The sequence below is a fragment of the Podarcis cretensis genome (genome assembly GCF_951804945.1).
Source record: "Podarcis cretensis genome assembly, chromosome: 16".
Classification (NCBI taxonomy): Eukaryota; Metazoa; Chordata; class Lepidosauria; order Squamata; family Lacertidae; genus Podarcis; species Podarcis cretensis.
Window position 1 is genome coordinate 7,224,450 of NC_137186.1, and position 25,841 is coordinate 7,250,290.

Below are 25,841 nucleotides of genomic sequence, written 5' to 3' on the forward strand. Positions count from 1 at the left end.
TGAACTGGTAGCCTTTCCCTATACAGTGATACCTCTGGTTGCAAACGGAATCCATTCCGGAGGCCCGTTTGCAACCCGAAAAGAAAGCAATCCACGTCTGTGCATCTGCGCATGCACAGGTCACAATTTGCCGCTTCTGCACATGCATGTGATGCCGTTTTGCACGGCAAAACCAGGAAGTAACCCATTTCATTACTTCCGGGTCGCCACAGGACACAACCTGAAAACACGTAACCTGAAGCAAATGTAACATGATGTATGACTGTAATGTGAGAGGCTTTCCCAGGAGAAAGAAGGCCATTAAACTCTAGTGAGCTGGTCTCTCTATCTTTAAATACATTGTCTTCTGTATTAATAAAACAAGATAGACAAAAAAAAAATAAGGTCAAAGGTAAATAAAGATGCTTTGGAGAACATGTTCTTGGTTACGTGTCTAAATGTGGCATGTCATCCAGGAAATCTGAGATCTGTCACAAGTGCTGCCAACCCTATAGAAAGTCTTGGGTGCTAACCTCAGCAGAGAGGCCTCTCTTGAGGGTTCTGTCTGCCTCAGAAATGCCCAAGGGACTAGGTCTCACCAGCTTAAGTGACATAAGGGTGGATTCTACTGGGACTTAAGGATAAAAACCTTGGCGGCAAGAGCAGTTTGACAATGTGACCAATGAACTAGGGGGGTGGGCGGGCTCTTCTGTGAAATGGCAGGCTGTGTAGAAGAAGAAGAAGAGTTTGGATTTGCTATCCCACTTTATCACTATCCAAAGGAGTCTCAAAGTGGCTAACATTCTAGTTTCCCTTCCTCCCCCACAAAAAAACACTCTGTGAGGTGAGTGGGGCTGAGAGACTTCAGAGAAGTGTGACTGGCCCAAGGTCTCCCAGCAGCTGCATGTGGAGGAGCAGAGATGCGAACCAGGTTCACCAGATTACGAGTCTACCACTCTTAACCACTACACCACACTGTACTTTGCCGTGCCTCAGTGTCTATGCACATTTATATCAAAACCCATTAGAGGGACAATTAATCCAGTGCTCTGTAGCTGGAGATTTAACTTCTGTGATGGGTTGGGCCACATTCCCTCTTGGTCACCCTTTTTGGGAGCCCCAGACCAATGGTGGATGGGGCCAAAGACAATGAATGTAAAGTTTACCTTTGTACAGGAGGCTAGTTTCTGCACTTGCTCATCCCACCCCCACCCATCCTCCACCCAGACAAGCCACACTACTGAGAAGGCCCTCTGCCTGGTTCCCTGTAACCTCGCTTCTTGCAGGGAGGGAACCGCCAGAAGGCCCTCGGAGCTGGACCTCAGTGTCTGGGCAGAACAATGGGGGTGAAGACACTCCTTCAGGTATACTGGGGCGAGGCCATTTAGGGCTTTCAAGGTCAGCACCAACACTTTGAATTGTGCTCAGAAACATGCTGGGAGCCAATGTAGGTCTTTCAGGACTAGTGTTATATGGTCTCGGTGGCCACTCAGTGAGAGTGTGAGGTCTGTGTCCTAGATAAAAGCACAAGAGCCACACGGGTAGGCTTAGAGGGCTTGTTCACTGGGACTTGAGTTTCTCCATCACTCTTCTTGAGACTCTAGGGAGTTAAGGGCACAAACAGGGGCAGGGATTCTCAAGACAGGGACCAGAAAATAGAGGCCATCTCATACCCTCCAAGTGCCCTGATTTTCCAGGGACAGTCCCGGGAAGAGGATGAGCTGGTGTTTTTTGCCAGCAGTGGCGGCAGCTGTGAGAGAGCATCCCATTGCCTCTCCATGGCTGCTGCTGCTGCCGCTGCTGGCCTACTCCCTTGGGCAACTTGGAGCAGCTATTTACTATTTATACGCTACACATCTTACTGGGTTGCCCCAGCACTCTGTGCAGCTTCCAATATATATATAAACACAGTGCTTTTATTGGGGGGGGGGATGCAGGGGTACGCTTACCCCTAAACATTTGTGAATTTGTACTTTTGTACTTTTGCCATTTGTACTTTTGCCATTTTGTCCAGAAAAATAATCTCTCAAAGGACCTGCTGATGGCATTTTACCACTGTACTGTTGAGAGTGTATTAACTTATGGTCTGTGTGTGTGGTTTGGGAGCTGCACAGTCAGGGAAAAAACAATGCTGTCCAGGGTTGTAAAGACTGCGGAGAGAATAATTGGGTGCACTCTCCCTACCTTGGATCAAATCTACGCTTCCAGGTGTCATAAGAAAGCTGCAGAGATAGTGCAGAATAGTGTGCACCCCGGAAATGATCTCTTTCAGCTTCTGCCTTCTGGAAGAAGGTCCAGGGTTATAAAGACTAGCACTAGCCGCCTGAGAAACAGTTTCTATTCAAATGTGATTTTGGTTTTAAACGCAGTGTAAGGTAGTCTCTATGGGAGTATATTGTATTTAATTATGGGGTATCAGAGTTTTTAGGAGGATAACCAGGCTGAGATAGCAGGCTTGTTGGTTTCTGAATGTCTGATGTAGATTTTCAATTTCATTGTTCTGTACGGGACAATGACAATAAAGATTATCGTATGATGCATTGTATCATATCAATTTACTGTATTTATTTTTCCTGATTTGAACTATAAAATGGTGTTTTTCTTGCGACAAAATGAGAGTATCCCTAAATATTTTTTTTAGAAAAAAAGCACTGTATAAACCTAATAAAACATCAAACATTAAAAAACTTCCCCATACAGGATTGCCTTCAGACAGCTCAGGGGCTGGATAACTCCATGCCCTCTAACACTTCTCTGATGAAAATAGGGACCTCCTAAGGAAAAGCGGGACATTCTGGGATTGAATCAGAAACCAGGATGACTTCTCTAAATCAGGGACGTTCCTGGAAAATAGAGACACTTGGAGGGTCTGTGTGAGGCCACCATCCATGGGCCACCTCCATTTTTTTCCTGGCTGTTAGTGCTGAGGTGACTGCCTACAGGATACAGTGGATATAGGCAGAGGTGGGTAGCTTTTTACCTTTCAAAGGTTCATCTGTCAGAGGTGACATGCTGGTGGTAGATGGGCCAGTGGTGGGCCAGAAGTGAGGAGAAATCTTCTCTCTCTCCCTCCCTCTCCCACTCCTCCCTCCCACTTTCTTCAATCCCATTTCAGCCCCTCATTCTTCCACCCCTGACTCTCACCCTCTATCTTTTTGCTACTCTCTTATTCTCTTTCATTCTGCTACCTTTTGCCCTTTCTTTCTCTTTCATCCACTGCTTACTTTCTGTGTCTTTCTGCCCCTCTTTCTGCCACCCCCTCTCTCCTTCTCAGCTGCTCCCCTCCCCCTTTCTCAGCCACCCTTTCCCCTTCATTTCCCCCACTTTGCCAAATGCATGAAATTATGCCAGGGGCCTATGTGGCCCCCTAACTGGGCCTGTGTTGATGTCCTACTTATGGAACAGCCTCCCTGTGGATGCATGTTTATTTGTTTACTGAATTGCGGTTTATCTTCCCTCATGAAGATTCCCCTTTGATATAGGTTGCAAGTCTGGAGATGCAAATAACATTCAAGTGTCAAGGAAGAACAATAACAACTCTAAACCACAAAGAAAAACAGTAACAGCCTGTTAAATTAAAGCATAGCTAAAGCAGGACTAGCAACAACCCTCCGGCTCATGAATGACAAACCACAAGAAATGATAGTCTGCAAATTAACTGAAGGATGTGTTACTCCAACTGAGGTTCATTCATTTTCATGGGTCTAACTCTGACTATGTTGGGTACAACCTAGACTGATAGGAGCCAACTCCTAGGGTCCAAAGTCCCTTTTGTTTCCATTAACATATTTGAGTAGGGCAGGACTCCCCAAATTTGATGGACATTGCCATTCAAATGGTGTGCATAGACCACGTCCTGTGATTGATTACGCAGACTGGGGCTTACCTGCCCCCTCCAATATTTTATTCAAGTTGGTACTTCTGCCCAGACTCCAATTAAATACCAGGGCAAAAGAGAAAGCTGTTGGCAACTTGTCTTTGGCCTGTGAAGTTGCCAAGTCATTACCATTTTACATTCTTCACTTTTCATGTGAACATGTTCTGTTTAGTTCTTCTGGCAGTGGCCTCCTTTGGCTAAGACTAATTCTATCAGTTTTGTGTGGGTCTCTTTTTCAAGAGATGGGTTCATTTTTATTTTTCATGTTCACAGCTCACAGCTCAGTGATAGAGAATCTTCTTCAAATGCAAAAGGTCCCATGTCCATTCCATGGAATCTCCAGATAAGAATGGGCATTTTCAACCTGAGACTCAGATGCTGTGTCGACAATGCACTAGTAGGGCTGTAGCTCAATGGTGGAGCATCTGTCTTGCATGAAGAATATCCCAGGTACGATTCTTGGAATCTTTATGTTGGTCTTGGAAATATCTCTATCTGAAACACCCAAACAGCCACTGCTGGTCAGGAGAGGCAATGGCGAATGAGATGAACTCATGGTCTGACACCACCTTAAAGACCTTTTAGCAGACAGCTGAAAAAGCAGCATTGCCCTCACCCCAATTTCACTTCCCCACTGAGATCTGGCAAAGTCAAGGGGTCTCTTTGATCGTTTTATATCTTGGAGTGTAGGAGCAAAAATTGGCTGAACTTGCTGGAGAGAACGATGGTGCTACCCACAGGCCACATTCTAGGAACGGTAGTTTGTTAAAGGAACAAAAAGTTGTCAGGTTAAGCCACTTGGCAAATTCTAGCTCGCGGGGGGGGGGGGTGTCCTCCTAACAACTCTCAGCACTCTAAACAAATTGCAGTTCTCCTCATTCTTTTGGGGAAGCCGTAACTGTTCACACTCCAGTCCTTGTGCTTTGAATGTGTGGTATGACTGTGACCACAGAGGCTGGTATTAGTAGTAGCATTGTTCAAAGGGATACGCTTTTGTCTTGGGGGGGGGCAAAGGGAGAGGCTGGTTAGAAGTCCCAAGAAGTTGTACCAGTGCAGAACAGGTGGTGGTAAAAGAAAGATGAACCAAGGGGTAGCAGAGGTGGAGACACATTTTGTTCTCCCCACACAAAAATACATTGATGCCAAAAGTTCCTCGCATATATGTCTGCCTTGGCTCCAGCTAGAACACAGAGCTTTCTACCCAAATATGATATTACATAGGTGGGATATGTTTCATCTCCTTCAAAGTGTGGGGTGTTTGTGTGCCCCAGTGACTACTGGTTTCCCCTTTCTTGGTTACACTCCCTGCAGTGAGCCTGCTGTGTTAGGGCCAATGGAGAACTGCTTCAGCAACTCAGTCTGCCCTAAATCAGTGCCCCCCACTTGCCTTCAGAACAGAGGAAGAGCCTGTTGGATCTGGCCAATGGCTCATCTAGTCTAGCTTCCTGTTCTCTCAGCCACTCAGGTGCCTATGGAAAACCATCAAGCAAGACTCAAGGACAAGAGAAATCCCCCTTGACGTGGTTTCCAGCAAAGCCACTTCCGAGCTCGAGAGGAGGGGGGTTGCGGGCCATCCCCTCCCCACACACGCGGGGGCTGGTTTTAGCCCCCGCGAGAAGAGGGAATCCCTGAGCGTGCCCGCGACCCGGCCCGTCAATCAGTGGGCCGGGGAGGCATGGCCTGGCCCCATTTAAGGCCAGAGCGCCTGGGGACCGCCCTCTTTGCCCCTGTTCCTGCTGCCCGGTTTTCCCATCCCACCCTCCCTTTAGGCCTAGCTAGCTTTGACCTTGCTATGGACTTCGGTTGGTCGCCGCAAGGGGCCTGGTAGGAATTTTTCCAACTTGGCGCACTTCTAGCCTTTTGGTTTTTTCGCCTACCTCGTAGCAAACGTCACAACTTCGGTATTGGCGGTTAGGCATTGGCAGGGGTAAATTGTTATGTAAATGAAGGGGGAAGGAAGCGCCATCACCTTCCCCCAATGAAAAGGGGTAGTCCGGTAGAGGACTCCGGGGGGCGTTGCCTTGTCCGAAACCTAGGGAGGTAAGGGCTTCCGGCACGCCCCCGAGTGGTGACACCCATGGGATCCTAGTTGGCGTACTTCAACAGGACTCCCACGGCTTGTGGATAACCCTTCCCGGTCTCCATGCCGGGTAGTCGATAGGAGCCAATGCCTAAGGCCAATACCTTCCAATTCCTGTAATCAATAAAGCTGTGGCCTTTTTTATGCCCATTAACCTTAAATAACGTGTCCTGTGTCTTCATTTCTCTTGGGGGGAGGGGTTTTGCCACGCAACTGGCCTGCAGAAGCATAACTGCCTCCAACCATGTAGGGAGAGCATAGGCATCATGCCTAGTAGCCATCAATTGCCTTCTTCTCCTTTGATAGCCTTCATACTGACAACCAGTATCAGAGTGTCAGTTTCATCTCCCTTGGTCTCAATATTGCCCTTTATGCAATTCAGCAGTGGGGAAAAGGATAGGGACAAAACCAGAATGAGTTGGGCATTGGCTATCATTGACTCTGGCACTACCTATTGTTAGGCTCTTTGACCAACCACTCCCAATGTTTGCCAGCCTTCAATGACTCCCTGTGCAACATCTAGAGACAGGGGAGACATCTGGGCCATTTAACAATTTAATACAGACATACTTCATTTGCATGTCCCAAAATGATATTCAGATCTACCAAAATGAGCAGGAAGACGCCATCTAAACTGTGAGTTTTACATAGACAAGCCTTTATTTCAATAGTTGGGAAACCATTGAGACATCTAGCAAAGGCAGATGCTTCCCATAATATATTGGCTCAGATTTCTTGGTTGTAATTATTGATTAGGGATGGGTAAATGTATAACACATTGAAGCTTCTGATGAACATGGAAGATATGCTGAAAACAACCTTCTCCAGGCAATTATCCTCCTGAAAGCATCCCAAGAACACAGGATTTGTGTGGTAATCCACTGATGACAAGGCTCCTTTCACAGCTGTACAATCTAAATGGGATTTCACCATTTTTTCCCTGGGAACTTAGGGATGGTTCCTGGTACAAGGAAACTACCAAGACTCACTGAAATGATTTCCACTGCTCCCAGAGCCAACCCAAGACCAGTAGGTTCCTCTGGAAAAGGACAAGATAATATCTTCCATTTGATGTACGGAGACCAAGTGGACTGGCATGTGAAACTAATCTTCAAGCATTTATATCTCATTTTCCTTATACTATACCCCTTATCCTGAGTCAAACCTTTGGTCCATCTAGTTCAGTATTGTCTATACTGACTGGCTATGGCTCTCCAGCATTTCTGACAAGGGTACATTCTCAGCCATACCTGGAGATGCCAGAAATTGAATCTGGGACCTTCTGCCCCTGCGTTATGGCAGAATCATGTTTTCCATCATTCTCAATCCTGCATGGTCAATGGTCAGGAATGATGGGAGTTGAAGTCCAGCAACATCTGGAGGACCACAGGTTTCCCACCCATGAATTAGGCTGTGCCAGTCAAAAATAGGCAACAGGAACATAAGAAGCTGCATTACATACGTATTGTCTACACTGACTGGCAGTGGCTCTCCCGGGTTTCAAGCAGGTGGTCTCTCTCCTAGAAAGATCAGGCAAGTGGCCCATCTAGTCCAGCATCCTGATATCACAGTGGCCAACCAGATGGCCCAATGAGAAGTCCAGGACCTGAGTAAAACATAGTGTTGGAAACTATTCTTTATAGTTGAAGTTTCCTGCGGTTTCATTAGGACAGACAGACCCACCAAGTTCCAACAAAGGCTCCCTCCCCTTTCTTTTCCCTTTTAAAATAAAATAAAATAGAATAGAATAATATTTTTCTTTTCTTTTCTTTTTTACTTTGGTGGGTGGGTTCAACTGAATGAAAGAGGAAATAAGGTCTGCTACTCAGACTTCCCCAGTAGCTCAAGAATATTTTTATTTTATTTTTTTGAAGTCCCTATGACAGTTCATCAAGATTTTATTATGAATTTCTGTTCATATACATCATTTTGCATGCAACGTTGCCTAAAATATGCATTTTTTGCAAAGCAATTTCTTCTGATATAATGAGATCCTTAGTTTAAAGTAGAAGTCGGAAGTTCTCTCACACATAAGAACACAAGAAGAGGCCATCTGCATCAGGCCAGTGGCCCATTAATCCATAATCCTGTTCTCACAGTGAGCAACCAGATGCCCCAATGGGAAGCCCACAAGAAGTGTTCAAGCACAAGAGCCCTCTCCCCCTCCTCTGGTTTGCAGCAGCTGGATATTCAGAAGCATTGCTTCTTCCAGCTATGGAGGCAAAGCATAGCTTTGATAGCCACCGATAGCCTTCGCCTCCACACACACGTACCTCTTGCACAGTAGGTCATAATTAAGGGCAACCAAAATGGTTCCAGTCGCCTGAAATCCTGGCTAATACCAGACTGAAAGGGATCAAGATAATCTATTTCCTCCAAGAACACCAAATAGCCTGCTGCAATGATCTTTGGTTTTACCCTCAACTGCTTGGCAATTGCTGTTACTTCTGGTAATCATTTTCCAAATTGGACTTCTCTTCCTACAAACATTCCAGTTAACACTGGCAGATGGCAAACATGCTGCAATTTGGGCCCGAATAATTACACCTTCCCTTCTATATCTTTCCAGGTAATTATTACCTGGTGTCCCAGGGCACCCAGCAATTATGAGATGTATCAATTCGTAGTGTCAACACCATCTGTAATAGCGAGTATTACCTGTGGTTTGAGCAACATATTTCCTGTACTTAACTTACGAATCACACTTTCAGTGTGGTCCAAGTGGGCAGAGCTCAGTCACAAAGGTGTGGACCATTCTGGGACTCAGTTGCCTGTGGAGGCATGTACTTGCCTGGTAGCTTTGAGCAAATCAATGCACTACCAACCACAGTTCATTATCTTCAGAACTGGGAGTCACAAGATGGTTGTCTGGAATGTTGCATGTAAACAAATAAGGTTTGCAACTGTCCTCACATTTAGAAGATGAGACTTCTGGCAAGATGTATCAGAGCTTCCTTTACCCTCCACCGTCCCCACCAGGGTTGTGTTTGTGGGGTGTGTGTGTGTGTGTGTGTGTGTGTGTGTGTGTGTGAAGCTGGTCAGCTCCTCCAGTTGCTATTCCTTTTTTCAATGCTTATTTTATTAAAATGAAAAATAAAGCATAGAACAAAATCATCACAGAATGCAGGTACGAAAGATCAAAGCAAAGAGGGTCCAGAGACATCAGCAATACATTCCTGACTTTAGATATAATAGAAACTATAGTTAGTCTATAAACAATTTAAGAAACACCACTGACAATGAGAGTTAGTGTGTTGTAGTGATTAAGAGTTCTGGACTAGAATCTGAGAGACCAGGTTCAAATCCCCGCTTGGACATGAAGCTCACTAGGTTGTGACCTTGGGCCAATCTCAACCTAAACTATTTCACAGGGCTATTGTGAGGATAAAATGGGGAGAACTATGTATGCCAACTTGAACTCTTTGGGGGAAATATGGGATATAAATGTGAAAGATGGATAGACAGATATTCCTTGTTTTCCGGGGTGAGGGGAGGAGTTGTATTTCCAACAAACTTTAGCTTGTGAAACTCTACACATACTCCTTTTTATAACCCACAGCCATTTATTTATGGAGGGAGATTGGTTATGTTCTGAATTATTGATGCAAATAATAGTAATTTCAAACAAATAAATTTGTTCCTCGTTTTTGTTGGTTCTCAGTTTATATTTTGATTCTTCTGGTAGGGCTGATTCCCATACCTTTGGGTCCCCTGAAGAAATATCTGCCCTGACTAGATCCCTTGAAAATTGGACTATTGTGACTCTGGCCACATTTAGCACATGAATAACGAACTCCTTACAGTGTAATCTTTTAACATTCTCTTCCAAAATGTTTAGGAGAGCCAGCTGTGAGGTGGGTAGTGTGCTACAATTTGTAATTGTAATTATCTCTTAAAACACAGAAAGCCAGGACTTTTGTATTTTTCCACAATCCCAGGGATGTCTATAATCACATACTTACTTGCATCCCCTACAACACTATGGTGAAAGTAAAAATTGTAATTAACATAGTTTTAATAACAGATAGGTTTCTTATCTCATTATACATGACAAAGCCATTTTTCACCTTCTCACCCCTTGCTTTTTCCTGTAAGACCTATTGCAGTCGTTAAGAGTCGTCAACAGGCTCATCACAGCTATCTGCCAATCACCCAGTCCCACCACCCTTCTGAGTAATACCCCTCCCCACCTTCTCACTATATAGAAGGGTCTGGTGACTTCTGTTTCAGTGTATCTGAAGAAGTGTGCATGCACACGAAAGCTCATACCAAGAACTAACTTAGTTGGTCTTTAAGGTGCTACTGGAAGGAATTTTTTTATAGTTTTAATAGTTTTAATTCCCTTCTCATCTTGTAGAGGAGACAAGGGGAGTTCCAAACAAGCATTGAAAACAAACTATAAACATTAATCCATCAATACTACCTGACAGGAATTATTAAATTTCAAGTCCATGATGTTCAGAGCAGCTATTGAGTTTCGTTTGTGGCTTGGACATGTCTTGGTGTTTCAACTTTGCTAGCATAAACAATAAAACAGCACCAATCTGCCACAAACAGATTGTTATATTTTTTTTTCTACTTGCCAAACCATCTTAAATCAGTTAGCTATTGTAGAACACATTAGCAACAGCTAACAAATCATCAACAACTAGCTGAGAAGCTGCAAAATGACATCTTCCCGTCAGTTGTTATTCTGAGAATATAGGAGATTCTCAAGAAAATTTGTTGTAGACCAAGAGTGGAGGCCCTGCTTCTAGAAGTTGTGGAACTCCAACTCCCATCAACCACAGCCAGCGTGGATAACTGTCAGGTTTGGTGATGACAACTGTAGTCTAATAACATCTGGAGGACCACAGGTTCCCTATTCCTGCATTAGAAGAAGACTGTGCTTTGATGGAAGTGGTACAGGCAGCAAGGCTTAGTTCAAGCATTGGTTTAGTACCAGCATAGGGAAGCTGTGGTACTGTGGCTGTTGTTGCACTACAACCCCCACCAGGCCCAGCTAGCATGGCCACTGGTCAAGAGTGGAGTAAGTAATGGGCAACCATCATGACTTGGAGCCATTGATAGCCTCCATGAATTTGTCTATTGCTCTGTTAAAGTCTTCCAAGGTTTGTTGCCATCACTATACAGTGGTACCTCAGGTTACATACGCTTCAGGTTACAGACTCCGCTAACCCAGAAATAGTACCTCGGGTTAAGAATTTGCTTCAGGATGAGAACAGAAATTGTGCTCTGGCGGTGCAGCAGCAGCAGGAGGCCCCATTAGCTAAAGTGGTGCTTCAGGTTAAGAACAGTTTCAGGTTAAGAACGGACCTCCGGAACGAATTATTACTTAACCTGAGGTACCACTGTATATTAATGAGTGAATTCCATAGTTTAACTATGCACTGCATGAAGAAATCATTCTTTTCATCTCACCTGCATCTTCTAACATTCGGCTTCATTGGATGGCCCTATTGGGTTGTAGTATTATGAGAGAGGGTCCACTCTGTCCACACCAACATAATCTCACAGACCTCTATCATGTTCTCTCCCCTTTCTTGTCTGTTCTCTAAAGAGTTGCAAGCTTTTCAAATGTTGCGAGCTTTGCTGATATTGCTCCAGCTCCTTGATCATTTGGGTTGCCTTATTCTGCACCTTTTCCAGATCCCCATCTTCTCAGGGTCTTCCATGAAGGGAGAATTGAGTGGCCAAATTAGTGGCTTCAAGGTATTGACAGTGACTCTATCCTGATGACAACACCAGCGTGATGTACAATTTTCCGGGAAGCAGCTTCATGAAGACGAAATGCTGAGTCATGGCACTTTGTCCATGCACGGCTGAAATATTCGTCATGCAGCCACTGGTATTGTAAAAGACTTTGATACAGAGTTCGAGAGAAATGTATGATGAAAGTGAGGTGATAATTCATGAATATTAGATTATAAAGGAAAGGGTGTCAGCTCTTTGAAGCAATCTGGGATTTTCCCTGTGGCAATTTATCAGCTCACCATCATACCCCCTGAGAAAAAAAAAGGAAGTATTAAATACGCTTCCTGCTACCACCAAGCAGTATAAAAAGCCTTTGCTCTAGGCTTCTTCCAAACACTTATCTTAATTTCTGCACTTCTCAGAGAAATAGGTAAGTCCACTTGGATTCTGGAACTGTGGCCATTTCTTTTTCTTCTTCTAAGTGTGCCACAGTTCTGCAGGGGTCTGTCAGTAGCTGCTGATTGATGTGGATAAGTAGGCTCAGGGATTTGCTGCATTGTGGGAGGGTTTCAAGCAAATCTGCCTGTTGCTTCTTCTTCTTTCCATGTTGGAATATTGTAGTGGGTTGGGGTAGTGCAACCGGCAAAAGCTCTCTGGGGCTTACAATATAGGTGAGGAATATGCAGTCTTCCAGATGTCATTGGACTCCAACTCTCCAACAAATGGGAGCAGCAGTCCAGCACCTTCTACAGTGCCGCAGGTTCCTCACCACGGATTTACCAGCATAGATGAGAATCTTTCTTGAATATTGTTATTGGGGTAGAAAGTCCAATTGTAGGTTGCTTCCTTTTCAGTAGAATTCAAAACCTTTGTGGTAGAGGTATGGTTGCCAGTTGTTGCCGCAGGTTTCTCACCACTGATTTACATGCTTTGATGAGATACTTGATTGAGGTTTATCATTGGTCCAAATGGAAGGTAGCTTCCTTTTTGCTAGAACTCACAAACTTTGCAGTAGCAATAGCAGTGGTGGAGGCAGTTGTTGCCTTCTACATAGCTCTACCATGAAGCTGCGAGTCCCACCAAGAGGAAACTACCAGGCCCTTGGACTATCTATCCTAAACTGTGTCAGGCTGAAGTATTTCCCATTCTTTCTATGAGAGGTCCTTTAAACTGATACCACCACTATTTAGACCTGGGCCCTACTGCACTTTCTCATTTTGTTATGGGGATTGCTTATATCGAGCCAGAAGACTGGCTCATCTAAATTGTAGAGTTGGAGGAGGCCATGTAGATTTACAAGAACAACTTTTTACTCAATGAGGAAAATACAGAGCTAGATAATCCAGAATATATTACTGCCCAGCTATGAGTCCCACAAAGAGGAAGTTACCAAGCGATCGGATTATCTTTTCCATGGTGTGCAAGTAGATGGCCTTTTGGTCTGATCCAACAGACCAAGAGCCCTTAACCTGTATCTGTCTCAAACTTCTGGGAATTCTGCATAACACTGACTCTTCTTTTAGATCCACCTCTAAACCTCAAAGATGTCTTATGGCCGTCGTTCTGGTATGTGGCAGGATCCTTGCTACGCCCAGTGCCCTCCTTCAACAGTGACCATCCGACCACCACCTTTTGTCCTGACCATCCCAGGGCCAGCTCTCTGTTGCCCTGACCAGCCTTTCTGCATTGAGCAGTACAACCCATGTGCTAGATACCCTCTCGGCAGACCTTCTCTGTATGGCAGTGGTGGCTCCAACGTGTCCGACTTCTACTCTCAGCCCCAGCTACCATGCAACTATGGTAGCTGCCAATTCTAAATCAAGACCGAAGAAGAATGTGCATGGAAGAACAATGGGGCAAACAAAAATAAAGGAAGAGCTAGACCGGTTCTTACCACTGCCTTCTGAGAGATTGAACACCCAGCATCAGAACTGGCACAAGCAATAACATGTGGCATTTGAATTGGGAATTATGGAATTGGGAGAAAGAGCCAGAGAGAGATTGCAATATGAACGCCACACTGGGGCCCTTCCCTAAATTCCCCAGTGTAATGTCCTAAGAAGATCTCTCTCCTCCCAAAAAGAAAAAGGAAATGCAACCCTGATTGTGAATGCTCCCATTTCTGAACATGCATTGTATACCATTTTGGTTTGTGATCTTCTATCCTGTTCTACGACTCTTGTTTTCTTGCGGGAAGAAAGTATTATGGAACATGGTGTCTTTCAGTCTGTGTTCTATTTGCCCTTTTCACTGAACTATTTGCATCTCTTTGCTCTCATATTAAAATTTCAATGGCATCGCAAAACATTTGCCTCCCCTTTTTCTTCTATGGTTGAACTGAAATGTGGCAATGCGGATGGTTCCCTTGTTGCCTCCTGTCCAGGAATTGAGCTGATGTAGACCAGCTTAGCGTCAGCACAGTTGCAGCAGCATCCAGCTCCATATGATATCTTGGGGCCCTCATTCTATAGCAGAAGTGTCTTCCAGAGAACCATTAGAAACCCTTAAATAAGTGGAGTTGAACAGTGGAGTTGAGCGGATAACATTAATGGAGACTGCTTTGTTTCACAGAATTTATGCTGTCCTTCAACAACCATTTCCAGCACAGTTTTATTTTGCTAATTTAAGTACTTAAATAGATACAAATTGCACATTTGTATGAGAGTATACAACCTAAAAACACAGTATTACTTCCAAATTACAGTACAGTGGTACCTTGGGTTACAGACGCTTCAGGTTACAGACGTTTCATGTTACAGACTCTGCTAACCCAGAAATAGTACCTCAGGTTAAGAACTTTGCTTCAGGATGAGAACAGAAACCGCGTGGCTGCAGCGGGAGGCACCATTAGCTAAAGTGGTACCTCAGGTTAAGAACAGACCTCTGGAACGAATTAAGTTCTTAACCCGAGGTGCCACTGTAAAAAGGTTAAATAATAATATCCGTATCAGTAGAAGTTAATTGGCAAGTAATCCCAGAGACTTTGAAAGCCCTGTCGGAATGATTCCTGCTGAGTCTCCACTGGCAAGGAGTTCCATGGGGGAGGCAAGCTACACTGAAAGCTTGCCCCCTAGCAGAAGCTAGCCGAACACCAAGGTCATGTGAGACCACCCAAAATCCTCCATCAGAAGACCTCAGCAACTGGGGCAGAGCACAAGGAACCATGTGATCTTGAAGGCTTTCTAAATGAACACAAGGCCCAGGTAATCTGTGCAGCTTTCTTGGACTGGAGTAGCATATTGCCAGTCGCCTCCTCCTGCGACCAGTTTGTCTGCTGCATTCTGCACTAGCTGCAGCTTCTGCATCAGAAACAAGTGTTAAGGTATATATATAAAGTGTTACAGTAATCGAGTCTTGAACTTATGAATCCGTGAACTGCTGTGCTCAGGTGGTCTTGGTCCAGCAATCAGATTCTAATAGCAAATTCATTAAATAAATGCCTCCTGAGAGAGGGCTATGAGCAGGCTCTGGGAAGAAACCACAACGTTTCTAGAAGAACAAAACAAATTCAGCTGGATAGATCAAAACAGCTCAATGAGGGTTGAGCATGTGCAGGGGGCACAAAACACAGTATTTGGGGTGTGGGAATGGAAAACTAGGAGGGGTGTTTAGGAGAATGGAATGGAGTAGCTTATAAGAGGGCATGGTTGGCTGGAACTCTGAGCAACATCTACTCATTCACAACCAAGGAGGCATTAGTGAACATCCATTTTTGAAGTCAGCCTACCTTTGATGAAAGGGAACAAAGAAGCAAATGAGAAATTTTATTTATTAAAACGTTCCTTCTCAGCATCCAATTTCAGGGTATCCATGAGGCCCCAATCATATCATCATGTGGCTTAGGGCCCTCGTATTTATGGGACCGCTTCTCCCCACAGAGGACCTTAAGGTCCATGAATGATCATAGTTTAGAGGTCCAGGGCCCTAAGGAAGTCAGATTATCCTCCACCAGGGCCAGGGCCTTCTCAGTGATGGCTTCAACCTGGTGGAATGCTCTGTCCCATGAGACAGAGCCCTGCAGGATTTAACTTCCTTCCACAGGGCCTGTAAGACAGAACTATTCCACCTGGCTTTCAATTTGAACTTAGCCTGATCTTTTATTCCCCTTCCTTCCCTCCCCCTCCCCTTTTTATGGTCCACTTTAACTGATCTGGGATCCCACAGCTAATTCTCCCCTGGTCTCCTCACTGGCCCAAATAGGACTAATTTAGCCAGCTAGCCCTGGTGATCATCTAATGTTTATTGGATGGATTTTCCCCCTAAATTGATTTTTGAATTATGAATTTATTGTTATTCACGTTTTATACTGTATTTTATACTGTTTTTTGTTGCATCAATTAACTGTTTTAAATTTGTTGTTAGCCACCCTGAGTCCGGTTTTCTGAACCAGGAAGGGCGGGGTATAAATAAAAAAATTATTATATCACCCTTGAGACTATGTGGCCCTCAGAAGAAAAATAGGGTTGCCCACCCCTGCTGTATCAACTTCTGTTCTGATGGCTTACTGTACCTCACCAGAACATTGTTCGGATCAGTGGAAACAACCTCGTGTGGCAAGATTGTATCCATCAGTCCTTGTTCTTGCACAGCTTAAACGCAAGAAACCAGAGACACATTGATCGTTTTTATGATTCCTTTGATTTCAATTGACGAAACCTCAGGAACTGAGAGATTGCATCTCATACAAGAATGTGGCTTTAGTTTGTTATGAGGAAAAGGACCTGTAGGGTGTAGCTTGCATACGCTATTGTTCTGAGGTTTGTGAGCAACTCATGCTCATAAACAGAGCGCTCAATTACTTACCGTAATTAGAATTTCTTTCCACATGGAAAACATTCAGCTGGGAGGCAGAGCCCTGTCTGAAGATGTATCATACAAAGTCAGATGCCAGCATCTGAAGTCATTCTACATAGCTCTTCTTGTTTTAACAAAACTTTAACATTGCTGGTATGTAGTGCTCATGACTGGGAAATAAAATCTGAAAACGTGACTTTTAGGATCATAGTATTTTGGGGTTGAGAAGGACCATCAAGCTCATGCAACCCACTACCACCCTCTGCTCAGTGTAGGGATCTTGAAAGTATAACACTCCTGAAAGATGGCTGCCCAGAGGCTGGTTGCTCCACCAGCAAACAATTCTTAACAATTAGGAAGGTTCTCTGGACATTGACCATGGAAGCATAGGCAGTTCATCTTGCTTCTGCTGAAATATTTGGAATTTCAATCCCTAACAGATCTACTTCAGATCACCCAGAGAATGAACTGCAGAGAGTGACCTACCTTCTTATCACTGTTGCCCTCAAGCAGTCTGGTAGAAGCTTTCAGTTCTCATTGAGAACAATCTCTTTCTTGGGGCTAGAGGAGTATCTGTTCCAAGATTTGTTCATTTTCTGTTGGAAAACATGGACCATATGCTCTCCAGGGGGGTACCTCCCGACCACCTCCACCTCCTCATTATCTAATACAAGTGTGGATAGATTTTGTCTCCCAATTGTTGCTGAACTACAGCTGCCATCACCCCTGGCTGTTGGTCATGCTTGCTGAGGCTGATGGAAATTGTATTTCATCTATTATCCAGAGGGCAAAATGTTCTTCACCCTTCGTGTACAGCAAAATTTGAAAGGAGATTTCAAGCCTTTCTGCTTGGATGAAACACCTCTGAAATGTCCTGGGAAATCAGAAGACTGTCAAGAAGAACCATAGTGGTTTTGGTTATGGAGTTTTGCTTCAGAGTATTTGTTCCATACACCTCTACCTGAGATCCACATCAAGCAGTCATGCAGAGTCTCCTTGAACCAAGTGGTATTGCTGGCTTTGCCAAAAGTTATTTTGCTGCCCTCAAAACCCATCCACTGTTTCTCCCAATTCGAATAAGGCTGGGCCAAAACCAACCTTTCATACTCTAATGATCTGCAAACAGAAGCACCTACCCTACAAATTTTGCCGTTCACCAAATTTTGCAACAAAAGAATATGTTCAAAAGCAGAGAAAGGGAGGGGCAAGAAAATGCTTTTATGCCTGCAAAAATGAAAAGCAATCATGCATGCTAGTAAGGGAAATTGTTTCCAAAAACGTGTGAAGGAGGAAAAATGCAGACAAATTGTGTGCTTTTGTGAAAATGTGAACTAAAATGCTGATGAATTCCTATGAGGATTTAAAAGCACATCTGTACTGTTGCAGAAATATGGAGAACTGAATTTAAGACTGGAGAAATGAGAAAACGAGAGAAACTGATGGAACAGAAATCAACCCAGGTGTTGCCAAATGTCATTCCTGCAAGATTCCAATGCAAACAGTCTGTTTCATTATCTACCCTTACTTTCCTACATTTCTCCCTTCTTTCCCCCACTTCTCTCCTCTCCCTCCTTGAAATATACTCAGAGTCGCAAAGTGATTTCATGCTCTTTATTCAGCTCATAGTGGTGAGGAGGAATGAATGAAAGTCCCCTCAAAGTATCTGCTTTATATACATTATTTACACAATGGGCTGCACATGATTGGCTAATTCCGGAATTCTACTGTAAGCCAATCAGGTTGTGGATTCACTTCAATCTGGAGCATGACTGGCTGGTTCCTGCCAACCAATCATACTGCTGCATTGTTCTAGGACCAATCAGACTGCTGCATTCTGAATCCGATTGTTCTAGGACCAATCAGACTGCTGCCTTTTGGATCCTATTGTTCTAGGACCAATCAGACTGCTGCAGTTTGGATCCTATTTGACTCAGTACATAACACCCCTCCCCTCTAAGTTCCAGTCCTGCCCGGGAGGTCGCATTCATAGTCCTCAAGGTACGCTGGCGGCCTACGTGTGCGTTGCGGCCTGGGGTGTTCCCTGGTCCGGGGTTCAGGTTCTGGCTCGTGTTCCAAGGATGCTGGCTGTGATGGGGCTGTTTGGTCTGGCGCAACCGGCTCGCTCAGTCGTGGTTCTGGTTCCGGTGTCCTTTCAGCCTCACGGGTCCTCTCTGTATTTACTGATTCTGCCTCTCCTGCTGGCCCCTGCTGCTCTATGGGCCTCACTGCCCCACTGTTCCCTTGGGACTCCTCTGACCTGTCCTCCTCCTCCTGGTTTTCTCCCGGGAATCGTCGGCGTATCTGCAGTACATAACACTCCTACTGAAAAAAGAGAGAGAAACTTATGGGAGAGGGGAAGACCAGCAAGAAGCTACAAAGAGACTTTAGTTATAGGATCAAATGAATGTCAGGAACCAGCAAAATGGAGCGAGCAAGTCCAATTGTTTTGTTTTGTTTGACAAAGTTCCCTTGAAAGTCCTTGGATTCTTACCCCAAACATGAATCTCCAAGTCCACCATGGAGTTTTGCTGCAGTCAAAACACACTGGAATATTACACAGGGAAAGAAAAAAGGAAGGCTAATGGGGAATGCATCCCTGGGGATGAAGGAAGAAAGCCCACTTCTTCCGAAGCCTGGTGTGTTCAAGTTTACTCTCAGCAATCTTTAGATCTGGGACAGGATGTGCCAGAGCAAGGGAGCAGGGAACAGCCTTGGCTAAGGCTGCTGCTAAGGCGGAAGGCAAGTGGGGGCAGCCCAGCCCAGCCTGTGATGCTGATTGTTGATTGCAGTATAATAGTTACTTATTAAATTATATTGCGTGCATGTGGTTGCACCAGCCTAGCTGGCACCACTGTGGATAGGAAGCTGCTGTTTGGAAGGTATGAAATGCAGCTCTCTGCTTTCCTGCCTCCATACTTCTCCAACTGCACACAAAAATGTTTATCAGTTTCTGCACTATAGAATGCTTTGATGGATCTCCAGTGAGTGGCAGTGGTGGTGAGTTGGTTAGATTGATGGATTGTGACCTTGGGAGAGTAGAGTTTGAATCCCCACGTAACCATGAAGGTTAATGGGTGACCTTGGGCCAGTCCCTGTCTTTCAGCCTAACCTAGCTCACGGGGTTGTTGTGGGGATTAAATGAGGACAGGGAGAACCTGCAGGCCACCTTGAGCTCTATGAAGAAGAAAGGGGGATATCAATGCAATAAAAGAAAGAGAGAGAAAATTCATATCTCACGCAACAGGGGTAACTGTTGGAAGAACATCAAAAGTATTGCCCTCCCACTTTTACAATTGGACTAGCACAGCACTTTATAATTATAATTATCATTAACATTTTTTGTTGTTGTTTAGTCGTTTAGTCGTGTCCGACTCTTCGTGACCCCATGGACCAGAGAACGCCAGGCACTCCTGTCCTCCACTGCCCCCCGCAGCTTGGTCAGAACATTAACATTTATGTAAAGGTAAAGGACCCCTGGACAGTTAAATCCAGCCAAAGGCAACTATGAGGTTGTGGTACTCATCTCAATTTCAGGCCAAGGGAGCCAGAGTTTGTCCACAGACAGCTTTCTGGGTCATGTGACCAGCATGACTAAACCACTTCTGGAGCAATGCAACACCAAGATGGAAACCAGAGCACACAGAAACGCTCTTTAACTTCCCGCCGCAGCAGTACCTATTTATCTACTTGCACTGGCGTGCTTTCGAACTGCTAGGTTGGCAGGAGCTGGGACAGAGCAACGGGAGCTCACCTTGTCATGGGGATTCGAACCACCCACCTTCTGACTGGCAAGCCCAGGAGGCTCAGTGTTTTAGACCACAGCGCCACCCGCTTCCCACATTTATGTACTGCCCTTCATCACAAGGTCTCATGGTGGTTCGAGAATATAATACAGGATAAAAACACAGGTAAATAATTAAAACGAAAACAACAAAGCAATAATCCTCCCTTCCAACAGACACCTTTAAAAGGCTGTAGAATATCAGGCAGCCAAAGGTCTGGTTGAAGAGGAACATTTTTGCCTTGCTCCTAAGCATATATAATAAAGGCACCAGGTGAACATTCCTGGGGAGAGCATTCCACAAACAGGGAGCCACTAGAGAGAAGGCCCGTTCTTGTGTTGCCAAGCTTTGGACGTTATGTGGAGAAGGCACACAAAGAAGGGCCTGAGATGATGAACGCAAAGTCCAGGATGGTTTATATGGGAAGACACAGTCCTTCAGATATTGCTCAGAGCAACTACCTTAAAATTCTGTGCCTGTGTAAGTATGTGGAATGTCCAGGTAATTCCAAAGGAAGATCCTTGAAGAATTTTGATGAGAAAGCATGGAGATTTGCAAGAGGGTTTCTCCACATGAATAGGACCACATTCACACTATACATCACAATGCGGTGTGATACCAGTTTAAACTGTTGTGGCTTTCCCTAAAGAATCCTAGGACATGTAGTTTGTTAAGGGCAGAGTTTCTCAAACTTGGGTTTCCGGCTGCTTTTGGACTATGATTCTCATCATCCCTGATCTCACTGGTCTTGCTAGGGAGGATGGGAGTTGTATTCCAAAAACAGAGGGAGACCCAAGTTGGGGAAACACTGGTTAAGGGAGTTGAGAGTTGTTAGAAGATCCCCTTTCCCCCTCTCAGAGCTACAATTCCCAGAGTGGCTTAACAATCCGTCTTCACATGTCATTCTGGGAATTCCTCTAACACCAACCTCCTGGTTAGCTGCAGGGTGACAATGTGCCCTGTGTTATAGAGAACAGTTGTTTAACAAGAGGCTCTGATCTTTGTGGTGCTGGTGAACCCCTTACCTTTTTTAAAAAATCATATTTGAACTTTCATAAAATTCAGTTTTCAAAACCTTTAGCCTCACTCTCAGATGGTTTCATGGATGGATCTAGGAGAGGGTGGGTAGCTGCCAGGGTGTCACAGGATGAATAAGCTGCCAGGGTGCCACAGATTAGGACCAGAGGGTGGATCAAAATGTCCATGCACAGCTTTTTCTTTAAAAAAAAAATTACTTAGTTTTACAAGTATAGAATTACAACAATACAAAATACACATCCATATTTAGAGATTTCTCTGAATCTCTGGACTTCCCACCTTCCCCTCCATGGGTCCTATTGTTAACCTTTTCCAACTGCATATGATTCAGTAATTCATATCTTATATCTTTCCATTTTATTCATTATATTTGCCACATTACAAGTGTTATGGCAATCCTGCTAAAGTTTTCATCTCCTTACAGTGGTTTCCCAAGTACCGTATTTTTCTGTCTATAAGATGTCCCCATGTATAACGACCCCCCTATTTTGGGGGACTAAATTTTATGAAATTGAGGGGAGATGGCCCAAAATTGTTGAGCCCCCCCCCCCAGCTGCAGGCAAGAAACACTCCCTAGATCGTTTCCTGCTCACTGCGGCATCGGGGGATGTTGTGCTCCTGCCAATCAGCTGGCTGGTGGGCACGCCACTTCTCCCCCCCTCCCCATGCCACTATCTTTGTATTGGACGAACTCAGTTTTTTTACATAATTTTTGAGTCAAAAAACCTCGTCTAATACACAGAAAAATATAGTAAATTATAATTTTCCCCCATTCTTTATTAAAGTTTTGGTCTTCTTGGTTCCTGAGCTTACCGGTTAGTTTTGCCATTTCAGCATACAGTGGTACATTGGGTTAAGACTAATTCATTCCGGAGGTCCGTTCTTAACCTGAAACTGTTCTTAACCTGAAGCACCGCTTTAGCTAATGGGGCCCCCCGCTGCTGCCACACGATTTCTGTTCTCATCCTGAAGCAGAGTTTTTAACCAGAGGTACTATTTCTGGTTTAGCGGAGTCTGTAACCTGAAGCATTTGTAACCTGAAGCGTTTGTAACTCCGACAGCTTAGTTTGCCATTCCTCTCTGGTAGGGACTTTGTCTTCTTTCCCTCTCTTGGGCTAGTAACATCCGTACCGCTGTCGTCATGTACATAAAAAGTCTTTTCCGCTCCTTCAGGATCTTGGTCCCCATGCACAATCCTAATGCAAACTTGTGTCCTCCTTTGCCCTTGGTTTTGCCCTCTCTATTGTAGGAAATTCAAAAGTGTTTACCCTAACCAGCAGCAGTGGTGAGTGGCACTCACTGGGACTGGTGAGGTGGAATGCATGGAACCCAGACAGTAGGTGGCGCCAGAGCCAATGGCACCCATATCCCAACTGCTTGTAACTGCCTCTTTGTCCTCTTCCCTGCTGAGTTCTACAAGGGACAAGGCGGAGGGCTTATCCACACTAGTTGACCCTAGATGGTCCTCAGAGTCCCTTGCAACTCCACAATTCTGTGATTCAGCTCTATGATTTTTCCAGGCATGGTTCATGATTTAAACCTCAGTGTCTGAGTGCCTTCGCCTGCTTTCTCCATGAAAACCAGCTCTTTAAAGCTCAACCTGAGCAAATGGCCAACTGCGGAAAAACTGATTTGATGTTGAGCTCTAAAGAATGGGTTTTTGTGGGGAAAGCCTGGGGATGGGGCAGGACTGGATTTAGGTTTGATGAGGCCCTTGGCTACTGAAGGTAATGGAGCCCTTTATATGTCCAGCTGTCCTTTGTCAACAACAAATTGTTGCTGTTTTTGTGTTGAATATATGCTATATGGTAATTTATGGACCTACGAGGTATCTAAAGCCATTTGCATATATACATTTATCAAAGTAATTGTTGAACTGAAATACAGTTAAGAAGTGTATTAATAGTGAAATACAATTAAGAAGAAGTATATTATTAGTGAAATAATTATTAAGTTCTAACTTTAAATGATTTTTTTATTCATAACAAACTTAATAATGCAAACACATTGGCATTTGGCAATAACAAAGGCTCCTTTAGAAACACTTTTTTTCCCTTTAATTTTTTTTGGGCCCCCCCAAGAGAGTGGGGCCCTAAGCCAAGCTTCCTTAACCTCGGCCCTCCAGATGTTTTAGGCCTACAACTCCCATGATCCCTAGCTAGCAGAACCAGTGGTCAGGGATGATGGGAACTGTAGTCTCAAAACATCTGGAGGGCCGAGGTTGAGGAAGGCTGCCTAAGCTATAGCTTGTTTAAAGGTAAAGGTAAAGGTACCCCTGCCCGTATGGGCCAGTCTTGACAGACTCTGGGGTTGTGCGCCCATCTCACTTAAGAGGCCAGGGGCCAGCGCTGTCCGGAGACACTTCCCGGTCACGTGGCCAGCGTGACATTGCTGCTCTGGCCAGAGCCAGAGCCAGAGCCGCACACGGAAACGCTGTTTACCTTCCCGCTGGTAAGCGGTCCCTATTTATCTACTTGTACCTGGAGGTGCTTTCGAACTGCTAGGTTGGCAGGCACTGGGACCGAGCAGCGGGAGCGCACCCCGCTGCAGGGATTCGAACCGCCGACCTTTCGATCGGCAAGCCCTAGGCGCTGAGGCTTTAACCCACAGCGCCACCTGCGTCCCGTATAGCCCATAGCTTGTTTAGCTTATAGGTAAATCCAACACTGGGATGGGGGAACAAATCTCAGACACAAAGAGTTAGGTGTGGACCTGTGCCTGTAAATAATCAGAGAACTCTCATGGAATTGTGGAGTTGGAAGGGACACGTGGAGTCATCTAGTCCCACCCCCTGCAAAAGGAGTGCTGGGTGGGGCAAGAAAGGTTAGTGTTGCTAAACCCTAAGACTAAGGAGGAGGAAGCTGGCAGACATTGCCACTTTGTGGACTGGTTTTAAGAAGGCAGACAGAGGTTTGTGGAATTCTGCCTCATTCATCTCATGAGCCAGTATCCACTGCAAAGTAGTAGCAGCATCTTGAATCTCCAGATCCAGCCCCCTTTCTGATTTCCAGTTACTGTATTTTTTGCTCTATAAGACGCACCAGACCACAAGACGCACCTAGTTTTGGAGGAGGAAAACAAGAAGAATATTCTGAATCTCAGAAGCCAGAACAGCAAGAGGGATCTCTGTGCAGTGAAAGCAGCAATCCCTCTTGCTATTCTGGCTTCTGGGATAGCTGTGCAGCCTGCATTCACTCCATCAGACGCACACATATTTCCCCTTACTTTTTAGGAGGGAAAAAGTGAGTCTTATAGAGCAAAAAATACGGTAATCATAGAACCATAGAACTGTGGAGTTGGAAGGGACCCCAAGGGACATCTAGTCAACTAAAGCATTTATGGTGCTCTCCCTCCTATGTGTATTACTTCATACTGGGTTCATAGGGAAAGGGTTAACTAATTGTAATATGACTAACCCATGGGAACACAGGGGGCAGAGTTAACTTTGTATAAGTTTAAGCACAGAGGTTTTTAGTGAGTTAGAGTTGTTGAGAAGACAGTCTGGAGTTAGGAGAGACAGAGAAGATAAGTCTGTGGGTTGGGCTAGTCTGGTGTGAGAGAGGGAGATAATTTGTTAAGAGGAGTCAGTCAAACAGTTGAGATAATCAGTCAGAAGGTATTAGGAAGGTATAGGCTGGTAAAGAAACTAAAGTTAAGATACTGACAGGAATATTATCTAAGAAACCACAAATTCATTAATGTGTGTAAAATAAACTTGGGGGTTTTTTGGTTTACTTTTAACAACTGACTGGACTCAGTGTTTACCAGAGAGTAACTGGTTGGTGGCAGCGGGAAGCGAGCACAGTTGTGGCATAAGGGATCAATAGACCGTTAAACGTCCGGGGACCCTGTGTGATCACCACAGCACCTGTAACAGATGACCAGCCAACCTCTACTTTGAAACCTCCAAGGAAGAAGAGTCCACAACCTCCTGAGGGGAACCATTCCACCGTTAAATGGTTCTTACTGTCAGAAAGTTCATCCTGATGTTTACATGGACTCTGGTTTCTTGTAACATGGAGCCATTGGTTCGAGTCCAACCCTTCAGAGAAGGAGAAAACAAGCTACATGTTCCATCTGACAACCCTTGAGATATTTGAAGATGGCTATCATATCTCCTCTCAGTCTTGCCTTTTTCAGGTTAAACATACCCAGCTTCTTCCACCATTCCTCACAAGGCCTGGCTTCCAAGCCCTTGATCATCTAGGTTGCCCTCCTCTGCACACAGTTGCAATGATAGAGAAGCAAGTGAATTAATTGCCCAGAAAATCCCTGCATTTCAGGACTAGATTCAGGGCTGTGTATCTTTGATAGGAGCCTGTTGATGTAATAAGGAGTTGGCTGGGTGAAGTTTCTGTGAATCCTGGAAGGATTTTTATTTTTATGCAGATAGGTCAGGCTACTCTAGTAAACTGGGCATGTGTTTGTGTCTCTGCACCTTTGCTTGTGTAATATGATTTGCTCCCTTTTCTTGACAATAGTTATCACCTGATTTGGGTTTAATGACAGCTGATGTACTGGCAGAGTCTCACCTCAAGGGAGATGGAGTGTTGATGTTACAGCCCTATTCTTTTATGAGCTGAAAATGAAAGGATGG

General features: G+C 44.7%; 2 long non-coding RNA genes across 2 annotated transcripts in view; both read left to right on the plus strand.

The window, feature by feature from the left end:
• Positions 1–11,842: 11,842 nt before the first annotated feature.
• Positions 11,843–13,935, plus strand: LOC307205807. Its single transcript, XR_013834064.1, has 2 exons — positions 11,843–12,060; positions 13,154–13,935. It is a non-coding gene; the product is annotated as an uncharacterized lncRNA (long non-coding RNA).
• Positions 13,936–19,274: 5,339 nt separating this feature from the next.
• LOC307205840 overlaps positions 19,275–25,841 on the plus strand; it is a 28,192-nt gene continuing 21,625 nt past the window's right edge. The window contains exon 1 of the long non-coding RNA XR_013834102.1: positions 19,275–19,421. This is a non-coding gene — a long non-coding RNA (uncharacterized lncRNA). The remainder of the gene's footprint in view (positions 19,422–25,841) is intronic.